At 40.3% G+C, this 21,411-nt stretch overlaps 1 protein-coding gene across 1 annotated transcript in view; it reads right to left on the bottom strand.

Moving 5' to 3' along the window:
* The window catches only part of LOC126184445 (circadian locomoter output cycles protein kaput), an 837,361-nt gene that overhangs the window by 780,006 nt on the left and 35,944 nt on the right, over nt 1-21,411 (bottom strand). The window lies entirely within an intron of this gene.

Consider the following 21,411-nt stretch of genomic DNA (forward strand, 5'->3'; position numbering starts at 1 on the left):
TGACGTGGTACTTCTCCCACGATATCCGGCGGCGCCTAAGGCTAGACTATGCGCTAAATGTACTGCTCCGCCCTTTTGCCCACCTACTTCTGGCAGCCAAGACCATAACTGTTATTTGCATGGCAGGCTACCTCATATCGAAATCGTCTTTCTTTTTTCCTCTTGAAGGCAAGTGAAAGTCTAGCTATTACGCAAGCTTAACCGGAACATTATAAGTCAGATACACTCATTGTTATTTTGTACCTCCGACGACTTGTTATTTTGTCCTGGTCATGTGTATCCATCGAGCTTCGTTATGCGTGTACTGACAAACTGCTTCGTCCCACTGATGTGCACTAGTTCGTGCTCACAGCTGACTTAGTAGATTCCAGGCGTGTGACACTTGACGATTGCTTCTTTTGTGGAGTGGAGAAATCTCTAATCCTTTCTCTACCCGCCTAACCAGTAATTATTCAGGGGAATTTAGAAGAAGGTGTGTAAAACGTGATTTAACTTCTTAAATATTCTTAATATGCTTATTATTACGGATGAAAACAGTATAAATTAAGAAAAATAGGGAAACGTAACCAACGTCGTTGACAAACAAGAAACGCTATAGTGCGCGATCGGAATGTGATCGATTCCTTCCCGGTGAAGAAAGATTTTTCAAAAAAATGGTTTAAATGGCTCTGAGCACTATGGGACTTAACTTCTGTGGTCATCAGTCCCCTAGAACTCAGAACTACTTAAACCTAACTAACCTAAGGACATCACACACATCCATGCCCGAGGCAGGATTCGAACCTGCGACCGTAGCGGTCACGCGGTTCCAGACTAAAGCGCCTAAAACCACACGGCCACACCGCCCGGCAAGATTTTTCTCCCTCAGAATTTGACAGCCAAGGAAAGACGAGATAGCGTCACACAGCCCCTATCCTAAAATAATGCGTCAATATCCTAGGATAAATATCATACCTCTCCATGGTGTCCCATGCAATGGAATTATGTAATAGCGGTGATCCGTCGATCGGATGAGGACGTTAAGCTTAACGGCGTCACTGATGATAGTCGAGAGAAGCAGGCATAGGCTGGAACTACTTTCCCTTTTTCCGTTCATTTGCATGGACAACAAAAACAGAAACAAAAATGGTGAATACACTCTATACAAGGTTATCGTAATTACGTACACAAGACAACTACACATAGAACGCAACAAAAAAAATGGTTCAAATGACTCTGAGCACTATGGGACTTAACTTCTGAGGTCATCAGTCCCCTAGAACTTAGAACTACTTAAACCTAACTAACCTAAGGGCATCACACACATCCATGCCCGAGGCAGGATTCGAACCTGCGACCGTAGCGGTCGCGCGGTTCCAGACTGTAGCGCCTAGAACCACTCGGCCACTCCGGCAGGCTAGTACGCAACACTTTGCATTCGCGAAGGGAAGAGGCTTATGTGCTCGAAGAAAGTAAAACCGTTCAGTTTAAGCAGCTAAAATTGAGATTAAACTTTACTGCTTTCCATTTCTGGTGGATTGGAACCAACCAACTTTTCATCAGTAATGACTGTAAGGGCTAAGGAAATTTCCCAGCTTGGAAGTGAAATACAGTTATTTGCAGATCAAGAGCGTACGTTAATTTCGATGTAGCCTCTCTCTATTAAGTTTTTCCAGTGAGTAGTCCCATCTTTGAAATGCAGTTCTGATAGGTCTTCAAAACACTCGTCTACGATTTCCATTACCTCTACATTGCGCTCAAACAGTTTTGTAGCCATATATTTCTTTAGCAGTGCAAATAGCAGGTTATCAGAGGGTGTCAAATCGTGTGAAAATAGTTAATGTTCCAACTATTCCTCCGTAAAGTCCTTATATTTCCCGTCGCCAAAGCCATTTTGTGTGTAGGTGCAGTGTCCTGATGAAAGAACTTTCTTCTGTAATCCAGGTATGCTATCACGTATTTATTCATCAATTTGCCAGGAGTTGTGATTGGTCTTCGCCAGTTGTTGCTTAATTCGCATGCACAATAATTAAAAAAATAACTTCATTTTCATGCCAGGGGAACACTGGTTTTAGTCCTTCCACAGATAAGATCGACATCGTCTATCTAGGTGTAGGACCACCAACGTCCACCCGCACTGTTGCTTTTCTGACCCACGCTGTATCCACAATTTAAAAAATTAGCACATAAAAATGAGCTGAATTCTTTTTAAAATGGTCCAAATTATGCTGAGAAATTCGTTTTCGCTTCTTCTTGGTTAACCTCGAAAATTTCAACACCCATCTTGTATATAGCTTTCTCATAAACAACTTGTCAGGTATAATGCACCTTAATGTTCTTTCCCATATACCCATGGTATTAAATATTTCACGTACCTCTGAACGTTTGTCGTATAATTGAATATTGTATACTTTCTCAGTGCTTCTATCTCTAGTTGTAGGGTTGTGATATTTTTGACTTCAAAATATGTACGGCCTTGTTTGAATTCAAATACTCGTTTGTCAGCTATTGAAACTGAATAATCAGTTACCTTTCTGAGTTTTGTTAACTTTGGATGAATTTGCGTTTGCGATAATATTTTATGAACACAAACCCAGATCAAATTGAGAGTGTACCAACATACCAAAACAAAATCTCGCCACCTTTGTGCCGGCCAAGAACTTTTCATCATGCATCATAATTTGAATTAACACGTTATGACCGGTCTCACTAAAGTTAGAAGTTTCCTGGTATATACTACAACAACTGCAATGAAATATGAAAAGTAAATTGGCAAATAACGAATGTAAACAACAGTATATGTATCTCCGGAGGTATACACTGATTCTGTTACCGTCCCAACATATTGAAATACGAATCTATATTATTGCAATTACTCATATCGTAAAAAATTGCTAACAAGTTGATACAATAAAAAAAAAGGACATCAGAAGCTACATACCAACTAAAATTGCATGTTTCTGAGTACAGCGCAAGATCTTTAGACTTTGAGTTGTACGTTCATAAATCGGACGTCAGTTCCTAGTAACGATGAAAAATTTTCGGAATGAGTAAGTTGCTGTAACATATTTTTATTTTTAAAATATTATTGCCGTATTTAATTGCTCTAAGAACTCTGTTATTTTGTGTCATAACGGGTCGTATATTAAAATTAGATATCCAAGAATTACATTACTCGTGTCAAAGTTATTGCGTTAATATTTGACTATTTACAGGTGACGATAATCTCTGTCCTTAAGAAAAGAAAACAAAAAGGAAAGGAACCTAACTTACTGATTCTGAACATCATCCCACTGGATATAAAATATGCTGAAGATTTTTTTGTGTCTGTTCACACGACAGGAGGGGCCCATTTCTCGTAAAACAAATTCCACCAAATTAATTCTCGCGCAGCTTCAACAGTAAGTAGTAACTATGGTCAGAACGGATCACTCATTCGATACATTTTTTATGCAAAGCGATCAGAAACAGTCTAAAAAGCTTTTAAGGGAGGTGCGGGGTAGGTTTCACTGAGAAATAATGGTTAAGAAAATAATTCGATAGGTTGCGCCGTCCCCGAGTTCATTAGCGTTGAAGTTTGCCAATGTTTGACCGTTGCGCGCGCAAATTCAAGCGGCTCGCCAATGGCGTTGTCACGAGTCGTGTTCTTCGTTTTCTTTTCTAAAACCGATCAACAGAGTGATACAAAAATTGGACATGGCTCGGTAGCAAGGATCGGACCCGAGCCAAAGGCTGGGCAGTTTCGTGCGCTATCGTCTACGATGCTACGCTATGAAAGCAACTGACGCTAATTGCATCTGGCGGGCGAAACCACCTGATTGGCTAACTTCAATGTTAATTAAATCTGAAACGGCGCAACGTGTCGAATTATTTTCTTAACAATTATTTCTCAGCACATAATACCTTGCAACAACCTTACAAACTTTTTAAATTGTTTCTTATCATCCTGTACAAGGAAAATTGCAACGATACATGAAAACAGAGAAGAAACCGGGTGAAATGGCGGAGTGACTCATATCCAGAAGCGACGTATGGCCACCAGTATTTCGAATTTACAAAGTTTGCCTGTGTGGCTTCGGGCGAATGTCAGGATGATTCCTTCGCCATCCTCCTCTAGCCCAGCCAGGACTGATCCTTACGACATCGACGGGAAGCTAAACGTTCATATTTCGTCTAGATTGCAAAAGCTGTATGCGTACAGCGCCAGGAATATACAACAGGTCGCTGATCGCTGAGCGCGTCCTAATGGAGACACCGGCACTGCCCTACGATCAGCTTTATTCAGCGTGGCGTCATTCCATTTGAAACCAGTCTGCGTCCGACAGCAACTGCATCCCTGGGAGCGCACGAGCGAATGCGTAACAGATGATACAACTGAATTACAGGCGTAACAGTAAGCACGGTTGTTTTTACTCCGTAATTACTGCTTTCCAGAGCTGCCAATGGGCTGACAGCTGTTACGTAAGTACCAATGATTTACGTGTTTCGCCCTTGAGGGACAGCTACGTTCTGCGTGTGGCGCGTGATAATTCTCGAGACGGCTCCGTTGTAAGCATCTCACAGCAGCGATTACAACTGCGCCGGGAACGGCATTTGCCCGTCGCTTCCGTTTCCTTGCCGAGCTTTCGTGGATTTCGGTCACTTCGCCACCCGAAGCGCCCGTATACCGGAAGAATAGCTTGTAAGGCAATTTATCAGTCTAAGAAATGGACTATAAGGTGTTGAGGGAACTGATGACACACATTCTTTGCATTTAGTAATCCAGGAGCGCTAAAACCCGCATACACTGTCCAGCGAAGGTGTCTGAAGCACCATTATCACGTCATCAATCAAGCGCACTCATGGTATTATAAAGTGACCCGCATACGCGCAACAGACCGACGCGGTTATTCGATAATCGGTTAGCATATAGCTCTGACAGGTGCTTAAGCAAACTTCCGCGTGAGCTGTGATAATTTATTTATCCTGTCACTTTAGTGGCCAGACTCAAACACGTTGATTTTCGTTACATATGGCGGTGTCTCACGACTTTTAAACGCCTGGTGGCTTAGTGGCACACGGTCTTTACGCCAAACGTCGGTGGAAGAAATTCACGATTTTTTTTAAAGAGGGTTTCGCTGTATAACGTTGTAAAACGTTCGATTTATTTAACTCTTATCATTAGTAACCGCTTACTATGGAAGCGCAATGAAAAACCCTTGATACATCGCGTAAGCCCTAGTTCATGTCTCGTTTGGAAACATAGCTGTTTTAGATACTTCGGACAGAAGACAACCACTGCAATACTTCTCACGAAATCTGTGTTTCCATCTCAGAAAATGTAACTTACCAGCGCACTTGTCAATAATAATCTAATACGGATGTTATCAGGCAGGAAAATTAGGGTTTCGTTATAAGGAAGGAAGATACAGGTTCTAAGTCTCGTCGACGATGAGGTCACTGGAGATGAAGAAAAATAACGGGCTAGAGAAAGATAAAACAGGAAATCGGCCGCAACCTTCCAAAGGAACAGTCCGGTACTCACTAGGAGTGATTTGGGGAGCTCACGGAAAACCTAAATCTGGATGGCCGGACGGTGATTTGAATAACCGTCCGCCAGAAAGCGTGTCCAGTGTGCTAACCACTGGTCTCCTCACTCACTAGAGAAGCTATAATTTACACGGCTTTGTTGCACATCTTTGATTTCTCGCACTATTCCGGAAATATTCAATTTTCCAAATAATCGCCTTAGGTAACTTCCTGTTTTCCGATTTTAAGCAATTTTGGAACCGTTTCAATCATTTACTGACAGCTCTAGTCCTAATATTCTGTTTACATTAATTTAGTATTTCAAGGAAAAAAATACTGTAAACGAGTGAGAAAGTTCTAATGTACATATGGGTGATATCTTAAACTGTGAAAGTCATACAATAAACGTTCTAAAATGTAGTTCAAATACATTTGCCATATGAAGCGTTTGCAACTTCTAGGACATAGAAAAGAAGTTAACATATTTAATTTTTTTTATTCATGAAGCCCTAAGGGGCAGTATTTTGTTGTGCTTCTTCACGCACGCGAAAAATACTCATTGTACTAAAGGAAGTAATTGTAATTACATGTGGGATTCATGCACGTACATTTTGTAGGTACATGTTTAAGCAGCTGCAAATAGTGACTATAGCATCACAGTAAATTTATTCCCTGAGAACCATCATCAACAATTTATTTGGGCTTAGGAGTAACAGCGATAATCATAAGTATGAGGCTAGACGGAAATTAATTTGCACTATACTACAATGAATCAAACTTCATCATGGAAAGCAGTGAAATGTAGGTATAAAACGCTTTGACAATTCACCAACGAAAATAAAATGCCTGTTTTTCCATTACATATCGCATATAATAATGGAATACCTGAACAGTAATAAGCAGTCGGCTATAAACGAACATATGGATTCCTTGAATGGGACAGTTAGCTTCAAGTTATCATATGATTTTACATTGAATAAACATGGAGGGTAGCAACATTATAAATTTAAATATTCAGACATAAAATTGATGGTCATAGGACATGAAAATGTGTGTAAATAACGGCATTTTATGCAGTGCGACACACATTATGAGCTGTCCACATTTTGCATTTCATAATTTTCCATAAACAATCCCTTCGTTTTCTAATAGTAGATTCTTCCTATTTTTGTACTGATTCAATTCACCTACTATTAATATTTTGCTGTTTTCGCGCACAACTTTTTACTTTGCTCTTTCAGTGTGATGTGCATTATAACGGAATTGAATGTGAAAACCGCATATTCACGTTAACGAAGTTTGGACAGCAACTTCGCACAGTAAGCTTCGTGCAACGCAGCTAGCTCTTTATTCGCACGAAGTAATGGCCGCTATCGACAGGGGATCTCAAGTTGATTCCGTATTTCTAGATTTCCCGAAAGCTTTTGACACCGTTCCTCACAAGCGACCTCTAATCAAGCTGCGGGCCTTTGGGGTATCGTCTCAGTTGTGCTACTGGATTCGTGATTTCCTGTCAGGAAGGTCGCAGTTCGTAGTAATAGACGGCAAATCATCGAGTAAAACTGAAGTGATATCAGGTGTTCCCCAGGGAAGCGTCCTTGGACCTCTGCTGTTCCTGATCTATATAAATGACCTGGGCGACAATCTGAGCAGTTCTCTTAGGCTGTTCGCAGATGATGCTGTAATTTACCGTCTAGTATGGTCATCCGAAGACCAGTATCAGTTGCAAAGCGATTTAGAAAAGACTGCTGTATGGTGTGGCAGGTGGAAGTTGACGCTAAATAACGAAAAGTGTGAGGTGATCCACATGAGTTCCAAAAGAAATCCGTTGGAATTCGATTACTCGATAAATAGTACAATTCTCAAGGCTGTCAATTCAACTGAGTACCTGGGTGTTAAAATTACGAACAACTTCAGTTGGAAAGACCACGTAGATAATATTGTGGGGAAGGCGAACCAAAGGTTGCGTTTCATTGGCAGGACACTTAGAAGATGCAACAAGTCCACTAAAGAGACAGCTTACACTACAGTCGTTCGTCCTCTGTTAGAATATTGCTGCGCGGTGTGGGATCCTTACCAGGTGGGATTGACGGAGGACATGGAAAGGGTGCAAAAAAGGGCAGCTCGTTTTGCATTATCACGTAGTAGGGGAGAGAGTGTGACAGATATGATACGCGAATTGGGATGGAAGTGATTACAGCAAAGACGTTTTCGTCGCGGTGAGATCTATTTACGAAATTTCAGTCACCAACTTTCTCTTCCGAATGCGAAAATATTTTGTTGAGCCCAACCTACATAGGTAGGAATGATCATCAAAATAAAATAAGAGAAATCAGAGCTCGAACAGAAAGGTTTAGGTGTTCGTTTTCCCCGCGCGCTGTTCGGGAGTGGAATGGTAGAGAGATAGTATGATTGTGGGTCGATGAACCCTCTGCCAAGCACTTAAATGTGAATTGCAGAGTAGTCATGCAGATGTAGATGTAGATGTAGATGTAAGAACGGATTAAATTTGCTATACTAAGAGTCCGTAAGCGCTTACTGACAAAGGGCACTGGAAATATTTAAAATTTCCAATCACTGATCTTACAATAAATACAACTTTTAAAATTCTGAACGAAAAGGAAATTTTCTACAAAAACGAATAGAAGATTAAGAAAGGCAGAACTCAGCCGATATTCCGCCCCTTTTCCCACCAAAATGTTAGTCTAATAATCATTAAATTCCGAGTCGAAACAGTTAGATATTTACATTTAATAAAATGTAATACAGAGGGGCCATGTGTAAAAGAAGCAAATTTTTGTATTTAATATGTAAGAATTGTGATGTGCACTACAGTAAGCGACTAACCGTATTCTCTCCATTTTTACTATTAATTTCATCAGGAATTATAAGCACAATTTTCAACTAAATTTAAACTATCTCTTAAGGCAAGGTTTAGTTAAGTTCTTTAACCGTTTTTTTAAAGGTCTGGTAGGGTACATTCTGATATTTAGAATTCGACACTAATATATTCAGCGGTAAAATTACGAAATTATTTGCTGCTGGAAGAGGACACTTTTGGAACAAAATTTTGAAGAGCAGATATTATCTTCACCAAAGTAAATTTGTTATAAAATCGGTACGGCTCTCTGATATATGCCAAACTTAAGGAGCACAGGTGTTGGTCTAAAAAATCTGGTGAGGCCTTTAGCACCTGAGGAGCAATATACCTGTGTTGGTTCCCAAAAAGTTATACGAGTGAATAATAATTTTATCGTAATTTAGTAAATATTCGTCTTTTGTATTTTTGTTTGTTTGTTTCGATTGCTTACTTATTTGTGTTGAAGTGTGCTGATGTTTTTGTTAGTCCCGCGTTCTTTAGTGCTTGCATAACTTCTTGATTACTGATAGGTATTTGTGTGACTTAGACGTGTTTTCTGAAGGAAATGAAGAGATATAATCTATTGGTTCGAAAAGAATTAAGTATGGTTGAAGTGATAGTACGTACATAATTTGCTTTCGGGAGGCCTTCATACAAACAATCAGATCAAAAATAAATAGTTGTGTGAGACACGAGGTAACGTCTGTATTTGGTGTATAACCATATGTACGTAACTTGCTTATTGTCAAGGAATTCATGTTCTACATTAAGACGATAACATTTGTCTGTTATAAAACTCATGAAATATTAAGTATAATTCTAAGATCGTTTATTTCAATACGGCATTTTCGGGTATCACTGCTGTATGTAAATATTTTAATAAAATAGTAGCACCTGATTGCAGTGTATAATCACGATGCTAGTAAAAGTTGACGTTGTTCAGTTGAATCCTTTACTTTTCGTAGTGAGATGTTAGCTAATTTACTCACTCCCACACACCGGGAGTTGCTGAATCAACAGCAGCAGTTATTATTTTTTTCAATGCCCTACGAGGTTCAACTAGTGAGTGTCAGGGAGGAACGAAACACTTTCGTATGGCTGGACATAAAGTATAGAAATATACAGAAATTTAATGAAATAGTCTGACAACCGTTTGCGCATTCGTGTGGCGTTTTTTGAACCTATAGAAAATATTGACAGATAACACGCCTGTCGGGAACCTTAAAATTTTTTTAAGGGTTAATTTATAAAGATGGCAAGTTTACTGTGTCGAAATAGCCGCCCCGTCAGCTCCGTTATCCATTTTAAAAATGAAAAATGTCAACGTAAACGGTGAAAAAGCATTATTTAGTTTTCATTGTATTACAGTGAACAACAGAATACGCAAGATGTATTAAAACCTGATCCCATGGCAATAAAAGTTTTTTAATTTGGAAAGGTACTTCCCTCATGAAAATCGATGTGCAGGATGTAACATTATGTAATACAGTTACTTCCTGCGTATGTTACTTTTGGAGAACTTTCTCTTAGCTCTCACAAAAAGCCCACCTTATCAATAATCTAAAGGTTTGTTTTGAGTGAGGAAATAGTGTCACTGTTCCTCCATATCTGTAAGCACCATATCACACACACATACATATGTATCATGGGGTAAGGATACCGTATGTGAAGACAGCAATTTGTACCAAATCGAAGCTGATTGTCGCATCAGCACCAGCATAAAATAGATCGAAGAGAATGTGCTCCAAACGTTGAACTATGCTAAGAGACCTACATCTCAAAATTTTTCACACGAAGCCGAGTAACTACGGTGATCAAGGCACTAGACTCGCATTGTAGATTACATTCCCATCAGATCATTTTTTCGCGATTTCCCTAAATCGCTTAGGATAATACACGACGGTTCCTTTCAACGACGTAGCCAGGATTTTGTGAAAAGAGGGATGCGGGATCCGATTTGTGGAAGAGGACCTTAAAGGGACTCGTGTTTTTCATTTGTTCTGGAATAATTTCTTAAATATTTTTTTGTACTTACATGATTTGCTTTCGGGAGGCACAATACAAATAATATTTGGCCAAAAAATTAAGCAACAAAAGCTTTTCTTAAACAAAGTGTAACATATATTGTGAACAATATGTAAGAAATACCTAAACACATAATTAAATATTTCCTTATTGAGCCATATGAAAACTTCACTGTATAGCCAAACGAATTATGATGTAATGTATTGCCTCCTGAACGTAAAAACACACCTCAGTCATCTAATATAAGGTTCACTGTCACATCCTGGAAGTGGCGAGTCAGCGGGCTCAGCTGTTGATGCGGGTCGGATAAAATTTTAGTCATTTTAAACAAGTGAGAACCATGTTATTACTACATGCAGCCTCAGGCTTTTATCGCGCGTGTTTGCTTATTTTGCCTTACAGGCAGTAAATTTCTTGCATATTGCATATTTTGATTTTTTTATACTTAATATGACACATTACACTTCAATCTTGCACGTTAATCACCTTTTCCTGCCTTTAGTGCACAATATTACACTATTATGCTTAATAGTGCAAGTAATATCGTTACTTAGGAGTGCTGTATTTTGGCAAACCACTGAGAAGCATCATACTTTAATCTCCCTTCACCCTCCTTGGTTATTTTACACTTTTCTTCTTTGAATCTCTGTTTAAGCTGAGGATGTGATCAGATATGAACGAACGTGAATTTTTTGGGACCCCTGATTATTACAGATAAACGCATCACGCTAAATGAGAAGAATTTCGATTATTATTTATTTATCGTGTGACTTTTAGTGCTGGAAGTCTCCGAAGAGATATTCTGCTCACTTTCGATGCAGGTGAGGGGATTGGAATCTGTCAATAAAGAAATGAAGCCGGAAAGAACTGGATGTGCCGTATAGTAGGCGCCCAACGCCACCATTGAAAACGGGCAGCCACAGAAACCCATTTTTATGGTTGCCGGCGGATGGAATCGAACTGTCTAGCCTCCTGAATCCAGGGGTTGCTAGCTCAGCATCTTGACATGCAGAGCTAACTCGGTCGGTCGAGAATGTGGAAAAACTGGTTGTTGTACATTGTTTAAAACAAAATAAAATGATTCAAAACAAAAGAAGGAATTCTGAGATTGCATGCTTTTATCTTACTGGTGCTTGTCTGATCATCTGATAGCGCACGAATGCGTGCATCTCTTAAGATTTAATTATTCATGGAATTCCTGGCTTCAGTTATTTTAGGATTACAAGAGCGTAAATAGATTTTGGACGAACGGGAGATATGGCGATGCAGGGCGCTGTTAGCTCGGACGAATTCAAGAGCCCGCCGAAAAAATCTTATAGAAACGATCATCACACACCCTTTTGCGCTCTCCGCATACACCCCTTCCCCTCCCCCACCCCATCGTTCCGTATTTAAACTGATTTTAATAACCAAGTGCCGCCCGGGTGACTAGATTGGGCAATATGTTACCATTTGGGCTACCAATGACAGAATTTTGAGCTAATTTTATAAAGAAATGCAGCTATCGACGTTTGGGCGATGTTTTCGCTGATAAACGTAATTTTTGGACGACGCAGGCAAAACCAAACGTAATGTTATGCGCTGGATTTAATATAATGTTTTTTTGTAATGATGTTTACCGACCCGCTGCCTTGCAAATACTGAAATATTGCAACCCCAAGGATCTACCAGTCTCCAAATAACTACTCTAGTGCCAAAAGTAAACAGCTGTAGATAGGTAATTAGGCTATTACACTAGTGCGTACGTACTTTTAACTATCATAACGCTAGAGGTGGAATCAAAATCGGTTTTCCTCTTCTTTCTTGTTACAGAATTATCCGTAATTAGAAATTGTCATAAAAGCACACAGCACAAAAACAATAAACGGCACAACTTGCATTAATCCAACTGCAAGTAAGAACTGAACTGATTAGCGAAACAACAACTGAGCAAAAAAAAAGGCCAACAATGTACAGTAGTTGGTCTAAGGGGGTTGTTATACTATCCGCTTTACTAGACAAAGAAATTTGGTTAAGTATTGGACAAAGATCTTTGATAAAGACCTTCGATGTGGCACAGAAACTGGTATTACACTGGCATCCAATATTTCGTCAAAGTTTCAGAATGGTGGACAACAACTTGTTACTATGATGTGCAGTTGTGTTCTACGTACAACTGCATTGTGTTTGAATTTGAAAGACGAGTGGAAAAAAAGGAAAAGGAAACGTATTGGGGTGAAACCGTGGGTTTTTTGGCGAAATAATGAAAGCATCGAACAAAATTTGTTACGGGAGCTGCAAATCGAGGAAGTAAAATCGTATGAAAATTACTTGCGAATGGACGAGACTACATTTAAGTACGTGCTCAGTAAACTGGCTCCTCATATTACAAAGCAGAACACTCACCTCACAAATGGTATACCCGCAAAAGACAGACTTACCATGATACTCAGATTTCTGGCAACAGGTGAAAGACACTGTAGTTTGCAGTATAGCACTCGAATACCGCAGTGGACATTAACGAAAATAATACCAGAAACGTGTGAAGGTATTTATAAAGCGCTGAAGTAGGAATCTCTGTAGGCAAATTACTATTTAGTACGTACTATAGCCACTAAGAAATATTTTTACTTCTACAAAAGTTGTAGATTTTTCTCCTTCATATCCTCCGGGGTACATTCTGGTCATACTTCGCGGCCAGTGGACAATGGCCAATGGCCTCCGCAACTTCTTTTTTATAGGTCTCGCTTCTTCTTATTCTGTTTTTGCATTCGGGATGTCGCAAGTTATGCAGTGATTCATCTGCCACGTCTGTTTCAATCAATCACCATGTAAATTTCGAAGCCATATTGATATCCATTAGATGGTAGACAGCTTCAGCAATGTTAGAGCTCCCAGGAGTTACGTTTCTCACTGCAGTAAACGGAAGACGAACGATTTCTTTGATCAAATCTAAGACGGGGCGCTAGATTTTATCAAATAAATTGGACGAAAGGTGACCTTGACAAAAGTTCCCTATTACATTGCGTCCAATGTAACGGACAAATCAACTTTGTCCAATAAATTTGATAGTGTAAAATCGGCCTAGAGTAGGAATGGGCGGTAGTTTCATCTATCGATTGCCTTGTTGTCTATCGATAGTGCGTATCACTTTTTCGTTGTATGTTTCAAAGTCAAAATATCCTTCTATTACTCATGAAAAATACGTCATGTATAATTTCATTTAAGTGATGGGAGGGACCAGACCCTCTGTTCCAATTACTGGTGAGAATATATCAATGCATAACTTTCCGTGTTCTGTTCTGTGAGTTTACACTGCTGGACAGGCTGAACCAAAGTCCATCAGAAGAAATCAGAAACTGGGGATCCATACGGCCTAATAACCGTTGATTAAAAAACTAGCGTCAGAAATGAACACGCACATCTTGCTCTAGTAGAATTAATTCATGCGCAGTAAAAATAATACGGACTTCTTTTTTTATATGATGGAATACGACGACCTTTTAATTTCAACCTGTGCAATACCTTGGAATTTTCTACAGGCTAGATTTCACTTGAAAAAAATTTTCAAGTGGTCTGACTCGTATCGTTTCGGATTACGGCCGGTGTGGCCGTGCGGTTCTAGGCGCATCAGTCTGGAGCCGCTTGACCGCTTCGGTCGCAGGTTCGAATCCTGCCTCGGGCATGACTGTGTGTGATGTCCTTAGGTTAGTTAGGTTTAAGTAGTTCTAAGTTCTAGGGGACTAATGACCACAGATGTTAAGTCCCATAGTGCTCAGAGCCGTTTTTTTTTGTCATCAAATACCGATAACACTTTCTAGGAAATTTTTATTTCGGCCACCCTGTATTTCGTTGCCATTATACCACAGGGAGAAAAAGGACGGAAAATTTGAATCAAACGATCCGTCTACATCGATGTCATTACAGTAGGAATTCTCGCGTTGGAGAAGAATGAAGAACGAAATCGACGGCAACCTTCCTTAGGGAAGCATTTCGGCATTCGCCCCGAGTGATTTAGGAAAACTACTCGATACCTAAATGCGAATTTGAAACACACTTCTCCCGAATGAATGTCCCGTTATACGGCAGCTTTGATGATTTATTTGCTCTTCAAAAACAGTCGGCAGGAAACAAGCATGCTCTTGGGAAAAAAATGAAGAACAGGCACAACTTTTCGTAACTAGCTCTGGAAGAGGAAATACTCACTCATATGAAATACGAGGATCTTTTCGAACTGTGAGAATGGTTTAAAACATAGCTCCAGCGGAGCGGAACAACGAGTTAATGACAGTCACTCTTGAGAATCCGAACTTTCCTTTGACAGACAGCGGACGAAGCGCCGCTTATATTTACGTCACTTGCTTGCACAGTGTCAGAATTACGCAGTCTTTACGTGGAAGTGCAGTGGTATGTGGAGACCGTGACACAATTTCGTGGAACTTGTAGTTAGCTGGCCAGTTCTGCGACGCCTGACCGTATCTTGAAGTCACGGTCGATACTCGTCCTTTATAACGGCCACCACTCCTTCCTGCAATCTGGGACAGGATATAGGGGACCCCTACCTGCGTTCGGAACTGCTTCGCTCGAAAGCAGACTACACGAATTTGTGCTGCTTTATCGCCGCCGAAATACTGTCGCCTCAATCGCCAAATGCATTATACTGAGTATGTTGCGGATTATCATGTCCTGTTTTTAGCTCAGTGCTTTCTGTGAGCTGCAACAAAAAGTTCTGCAACGAAATACTGCCGAGACTCTTTCAAAGCTTTTAAATAAATATCCACCTCTGTTAGTCTGTCGCCATTATGAACTGTGTAGTAATATCAATACACGAGTAAAAATTTGAATTCACTACTATGAGATATGCTAGGTCTTAAATGCTCAGATGCGCTCCAAAACACGTTTAGAACGTAAATGAGTCGTGCGAACATTTCCCGAAATCTTCGTTCCCTAGTACTGCCTAGCGATAGAATGGTGCATATGTGCCGATTGAGTTCACTGTAGTTCCGTTAGTGTTCTGAGGGATCTAGCTAGCACTTTGTCTTTAAAAATTGAAAAATCCAAAGTAGTACTTATAAGAAAGAGAAAGAACCCGATATTTCCAAATCACAAGATTAGTGGCAGCCTGCTGGAGAACGTCACATTGTTTAAATTTTTAGTGATAACTAGTGACCTGCCCAGGGTTCGCATTGGTAGTACTAAGTACCTACTGCCGGGTGACTTACCTAGCGTACCGGTAAAAAATTATCCGAAAGTTCCAGAAAAAATGGTCAGTATTCAGGAATATGACAGCAACAATTATTCGAAGAAGAAGTCCAATAAACATGGGCACTAAAATACATACCTTAATAGTTAATGAACACTTCGTCATCTTTGATTATGTGAAACGAATCTTTTCTTTGAACATAGCTGCTAAGGTCCAATGACCGTGTCAGAATTATATTAGAACAAATAAGCCCTCGGTCACAAATATTAAGTCAAAATTGACCAGGTTTCGACGCTACTATGAGCGTCGTCTTCAGAATTAGACTAACTGTTCTAAAACATTAGGTATATAATACATATAATACATTAATAAAATTAAAGTTTGTACTGACTAGAAGAGATGCAGTACTTACAAGTCACATATTAAAAAAGATCTAAGCCCGACTATTCATGACGTCGCCTTTAGGGCTTAGATCTTTTTTAATATGATCTATATTGATATTGAAGCTACTCTGATGTCTCACCTTCATGATTGCTGTAGTATTTGCGTCTGCCTATACATGCCTATTGTGGTAATATACTATACCATCTTTTGTGAAGCCTGCTTCATCTGCAAATAAAATACAGGTTATGAACTGCGGATCTTCAGTTACGAATATCTCAACAAGTGTTGCTTTCCGGACATATCGTTATAGGAACTTCTCTTCTGCTTTTGAGCAATAGTACCTTCTGTAGCAAGATGTGGCACTTTTTATATATAAAAAAATCGTGTATATTCAAACAGCTGGTCTGCATAATTTCCGTGAGTCAGTTACTTTTATAAATAAGTTGAGGCCAAATATTTATTGTCCTTCACATTTGTTACATGTTAAGGGCACTCTACAGTACTTGGTCAAAATACGGAAAGTTATTATTTAGGAAAACTTTGATTACTCCCCTAATAATAATTGGGCGACAATCAAACTCTTAGACAATATTACAAAGATATCAAACTGGGTGTTGGACGTGTAATTGATATAATATTGCTGCAAGTTTTTTTAATATTTAGTAAAACCAAAAAAGGGTTATTTTACGCACACCTACTCTACTCTTTCTCACTAAGACTTCTTCTTTCAAACAAAAAATTCGAAAGATGCAATGGAGTCTTGTGTCGGATTACTAAGTTGTTAGGAAGAAACGAATGATTCGTTGCAGTGCACACTCGTAAGATATGTTGTTGTTGTTGTTGTTGTGGTCTTCAGTCCGGAGACTGGTTTGATGCAGCTATCCACGTTACTCTACCCTGTGCAAGCTTCTTCATTTCGAAATAACTACTGCAACCTACATCTTTTTGAACCTGCTTATTGTATTCTTAAAAATGAAATTGGATCAGTCATAATAGTTGAGACATAAATAATATCAGTATAAATGCGTATACGCTATTAATGTAATGCGAAACGAAAAATTCCATAAAACAATCTCGCCTAAGGACTAGAACAGTAGAGAAACATAAGGAACCTCTCAGTTCCAAATTACGCGAAAAAAACACTCTGCGTCCTCCAGTGGTATATCATTCTGGTATAGACAGCAAAAGAAGTCGAAAGGGAAGAAAAGAGTTTTCTCTGAAACATCCGTGTAGGAACGCCCGATTATCTCAGCGACGCAAAAACGTGACGTAAATGACAACGGTTAAACATTTTGATTTGGAAGCTATATTTTTAGTGCCGCATCTGAAATACATCGGTGTATTTTATATGATAAGACTTATAAGCAAAAATGGTAAGCAGAGGTAGGAGATACTAGAGTTTATTGTCTCACGTACGTCGAGGCTATTACACCGCAACACATGGACAAGACCGTGGGAAGGTCGACCAAGTCCTTGTCTAAGGAGCCATCGTGACAACTCAAGTGATTTAGTGAAAAACTAAATCATGATGGGCATACTGGAACATTTAACCAACACATTTTGTACAAGGAACCGGGAAGAACTCATTATCATCGTCAGATATTACTGACCCGGTCGCGCCCTTCTACGGCTTCGACAATGAGAGTCCACTTTCGTGACCAGCAGGTATTGAATTATCGACTTTCACGACATTTTTATGAATGCTGGCAGCGATTCTGATGAATTATGACTGTCTTCGTACTGTTTGTCTCGGTAACTTGAACGTAGTTGCAGTAATACCTTCTTGGAATGTCGAAACACACGCTTATCCTGTCTATAGCGGTCAAATGTGATGTTAAATCGCTCCCTTCATACAGTGTGTGTCCGTGATGATGTTACAAACTTTCTGAGATGACGGAGAAGGATAAATGTATGAATCTGAGGTAAGTGACCCAAGTCCGGAAACCACCAAAAGTTTTAAGTGTAAATCGTTCTGATGCCTTTGACAGAGCAATATATGTTCCGGCACTGTTGTTGCTAAGATTGTACTACCCAGGTTCCAGGAACAAACCGCAATTGTTACCCATCAACGGATGTGGTTCCAGTATGATGAAGCCCCGCTTCACTTTTTGACAGAATGTTCGTGAACACCTGGATCAGATATTACCTGAGAAGTGGTTAGGCAGAGGACGTCCTGTGTCGTGGTCGGTACGTTCACCTGATCTCATCTCACTTGATTTCTTCTTGTGAGGCCATGTCGACACCTGTCGACACCGAAGAAGATCGGCTGGCAAGAATTCTCGCTGTCTCCGGCACTTTTCAAACGACACTGGGGATATTACGAGGTGCATTCAAGTTCTAAGGCCTCCGATTTTTTTTCTCGGGACTGGAAAGAGATAGAAACATGCGCATTGTTTTAAAATGAGGCCGCGTTCATTGCCAATAAGTCCCAGAGATGGCAGCACCGTACGGCAGATGGAATTTTACTGCCAGTGGCGAGAATGAGAACTGTTTTAAATACTTAAAATGGCGACGTTTTCCTTACTTGAACAGTGTGCAATCATTCGTTTTCTGAATTTACGTGGTGTGAAACCAATTGAAATTCATCGACAGTTGAAGGAGACATGTGGTGGTGGAGTTATGGATGTGTCAAAAGTGCGTTCATGGTTCAAATGGCTCTGAGCACTATGGGACTTAACATCTATGGTCATCAGTCCCCTAGAACTTAGAACTACTTAAACCTAACTAACCTAAGGACAGCACACAACACCCAGCCATCACGAGGCAGAGAAAATCCCTGACCCCGCCGGGAATCGAACCCGGGAACCCGGGCGTGGGAAGCGAGAACGCTACCGCACGACCACGAGATGCGGGCAGTGCGTTCATGGGTGCGACAGTTTAATGAAGGCAGAACATCGTGTGACAACAAACCGAAACAACCTCGGGCTCGCACAAGCCGGTCTGACGACATGATCGAGAAAGTGGAGAGAATTGTTTTGGGGGATCGCCGAATGACTGTTGAACAGATCGCCTCCAGAGTTGGCATTTCTGTGGGTTCGGTGCACACAGTCCTGCATGACGACCTGAATATGCGAAAAGTGTCATCCAGGTGGGTGCCACGAATGCTGACGGACGACCACATGGCTGCCCGTGTGGCATGTTGCCAAGCAATGTTGACGCGCAACGACAGCATGAATGGGACTTTCTTTTCGTCGGTTGTGACAATGGATGAGACGTGGATGCCATTTTTCAATCCAGAAACAAAGCACCAGTCAGCTCAATGGAAGCACACAGATTCACCGCCACCAAAAAAATTTCTGGTAACCGCCAGTGCTGAAAAAATGATGGTATCCATATTCTGGGACAGCGAGGGCGTAATCCTTACCCATTGCATTCCAAAGGGCACTACGGTAACACGTGCATCCTACGAAAATGTTTTGAAGAACAAATTCCTTCCTGCACTGCAACAAGAACGTCCGGGAAGGGCTGCGCGTGTGCTGTTTCACCAAGACAACGCACCCGCACATCGAGCTAACGTTACGCAACAGTTTCTTCGTGATAACAACTTTTAAGTGATTCCTCATGCTCCCTACTCACCTGACCTGGCTCCTAGTGACTTTTGGCTTTTTCCAACAATGAAAGACGCTCTCCGTGGCCGCACATTCACCAGCCGTGCTGCTATTGCCTCAGCGATTTTCCAGTGGTCAAAACAGACTCCTAAAGAAGCCTTCGCCGCTGCCATGGAATCATGGCGTCAGCGTTGTGAAAAGTGTGTACGTCTGCAGGGCGATTACGTCGAGAAGTAACGCCAGTTTCATCGATTTCGGGTGAGTAGTTAATTAGAAAAAAAATCGGAGGCCTTAGAACTTGAATGCACCTCGTAGAACGGGTACGACACAACTTTGTGTGACGGTAGGGAACGCCATTTTGAACAACTGTTGTAAATTTAGCAGCTTGAGAAACTTGTTCAGGTAAATGGATTGCATTATTACTGTGCTGCAGACTTATTATTTTCGGTCTCTCTGACATCAAGTTACTTGCGCTGTTATTAGTCCATCAACGGCCGAAATTATCTGACAATATCGGGGAGTATTCAGCGGGAATTCTGTACGTCGTAGTCAGGATTCTGAAGTAGGGCCCTTAGAACGCTGCGCAAGACTACCGTGGAACTTTAGTAGATTTTTGCTTATGCCATTCGACTCGCCCTTTTCCGGACCTGTGTTACTTAGCTCAGATTGATACATTTACCTTTTTCCATCGTCCCTGAAAGTTTGGAACAGCATCACGGTATCACTCTGTATAGACAGCTACAATAACGTCACTATAAGGAGTGGAAACGCAAATTCTGTTGCCATAAAATACCACAATAAGTATTCACTATTGTAGATTAAACTATTAATTAGTGATGGAGACGTACTGTTTCAGTTCCAAACGTTTTGTTTTTAATTTCTATTGAGTGAACTTACTTGAAAGATTACACAGAATGTCGTCTTTGTATGTAACGTTGAAAACTCTCTGCAGCCAGCTCACGTGATACTAATGCATCTATCAACATTTCTGTGGCCAGAGACTATTTCTTCCGTCATATTCTCATTTCAACCAATAATTGGGGTCAGTACATTCCACATACTAGTCTGTGATCACTATACAATCATCATCTTCCATTCTCAATGCATATTTTCATGTAAAACCAATCTATTTATATCACAAAATAGCGATATGGGTTTAGTGATTGTAACGTGTACAACGCCCGTCTGTGAACGACATGTAAGCTTTGTTCTTTGTTTGAACTTTTGCTATGGGCTTTACAACTCGTCAAATATTTGCCAATTGCGGTGAGGGAATCCTTATAAAAATCGCACAGAGGCTGACCGCTGTTTCGTACCAGCTCTAATTAATCCGACACGCGGAGCGGATCTCTTTCCTGTTTCGCAAGCCAACTCTATACGTAACTAACTCCCCCGCGGATTAAACACCGTTAAGCCAGGTAATTATGACCATATTAAATAAACGATGTAGTTCACCTACACAATAATATTAAGAACTGTAATTACTGCAGTACTTTTTACCGCAATAAATCCTCGTACGCCATCTGAAGTTGGGATAGTTGCTTAAATTCTCGCTGCGTCCCATGTAGGTCACAATACAAATATGCTAATATTGACAGTCAGTCTTCTGATGAATACACAGTGAATCTGTATGCGGAATGTACATTGTCTCGTGAGAAACATACTTTGGATTTATTCATATCGGCACGATATGTATTTGTGAGAAGGGATTCAAGTCTCAGTACACACCATCAAGATTTATGTTTGTCGTGCCTTGCTTGGCGAATTAAACTACGGTTCCATTTCTAATCACCCCCAAGTCGACGAGACATTGCTGTAACATTCGCCTTTCGATACAAAATTGTTTTTAATATCTCAGTAAGCCTGCTAGATATCAAATCCAAGACAGTTATACAAAAAATTACACACATTTTGGACGAATAGAG

The sequence above is a fragment of the Schistocerca cancellata genome, chromosome 4 (genome assembly GCF_023864275.1).
Source record: "Schistocerca cancellata isolate TAMUIC-IGC-003103 chromosome 4, iqSchCanc2.1, whole genome shotgun sequence".
Lineage (NCBI taxonomy): Eukaryota > Metazoa > Arthropoda > Insecta > Orthoptera > Acrididae > Schistocerca > Schistocerca cancellata.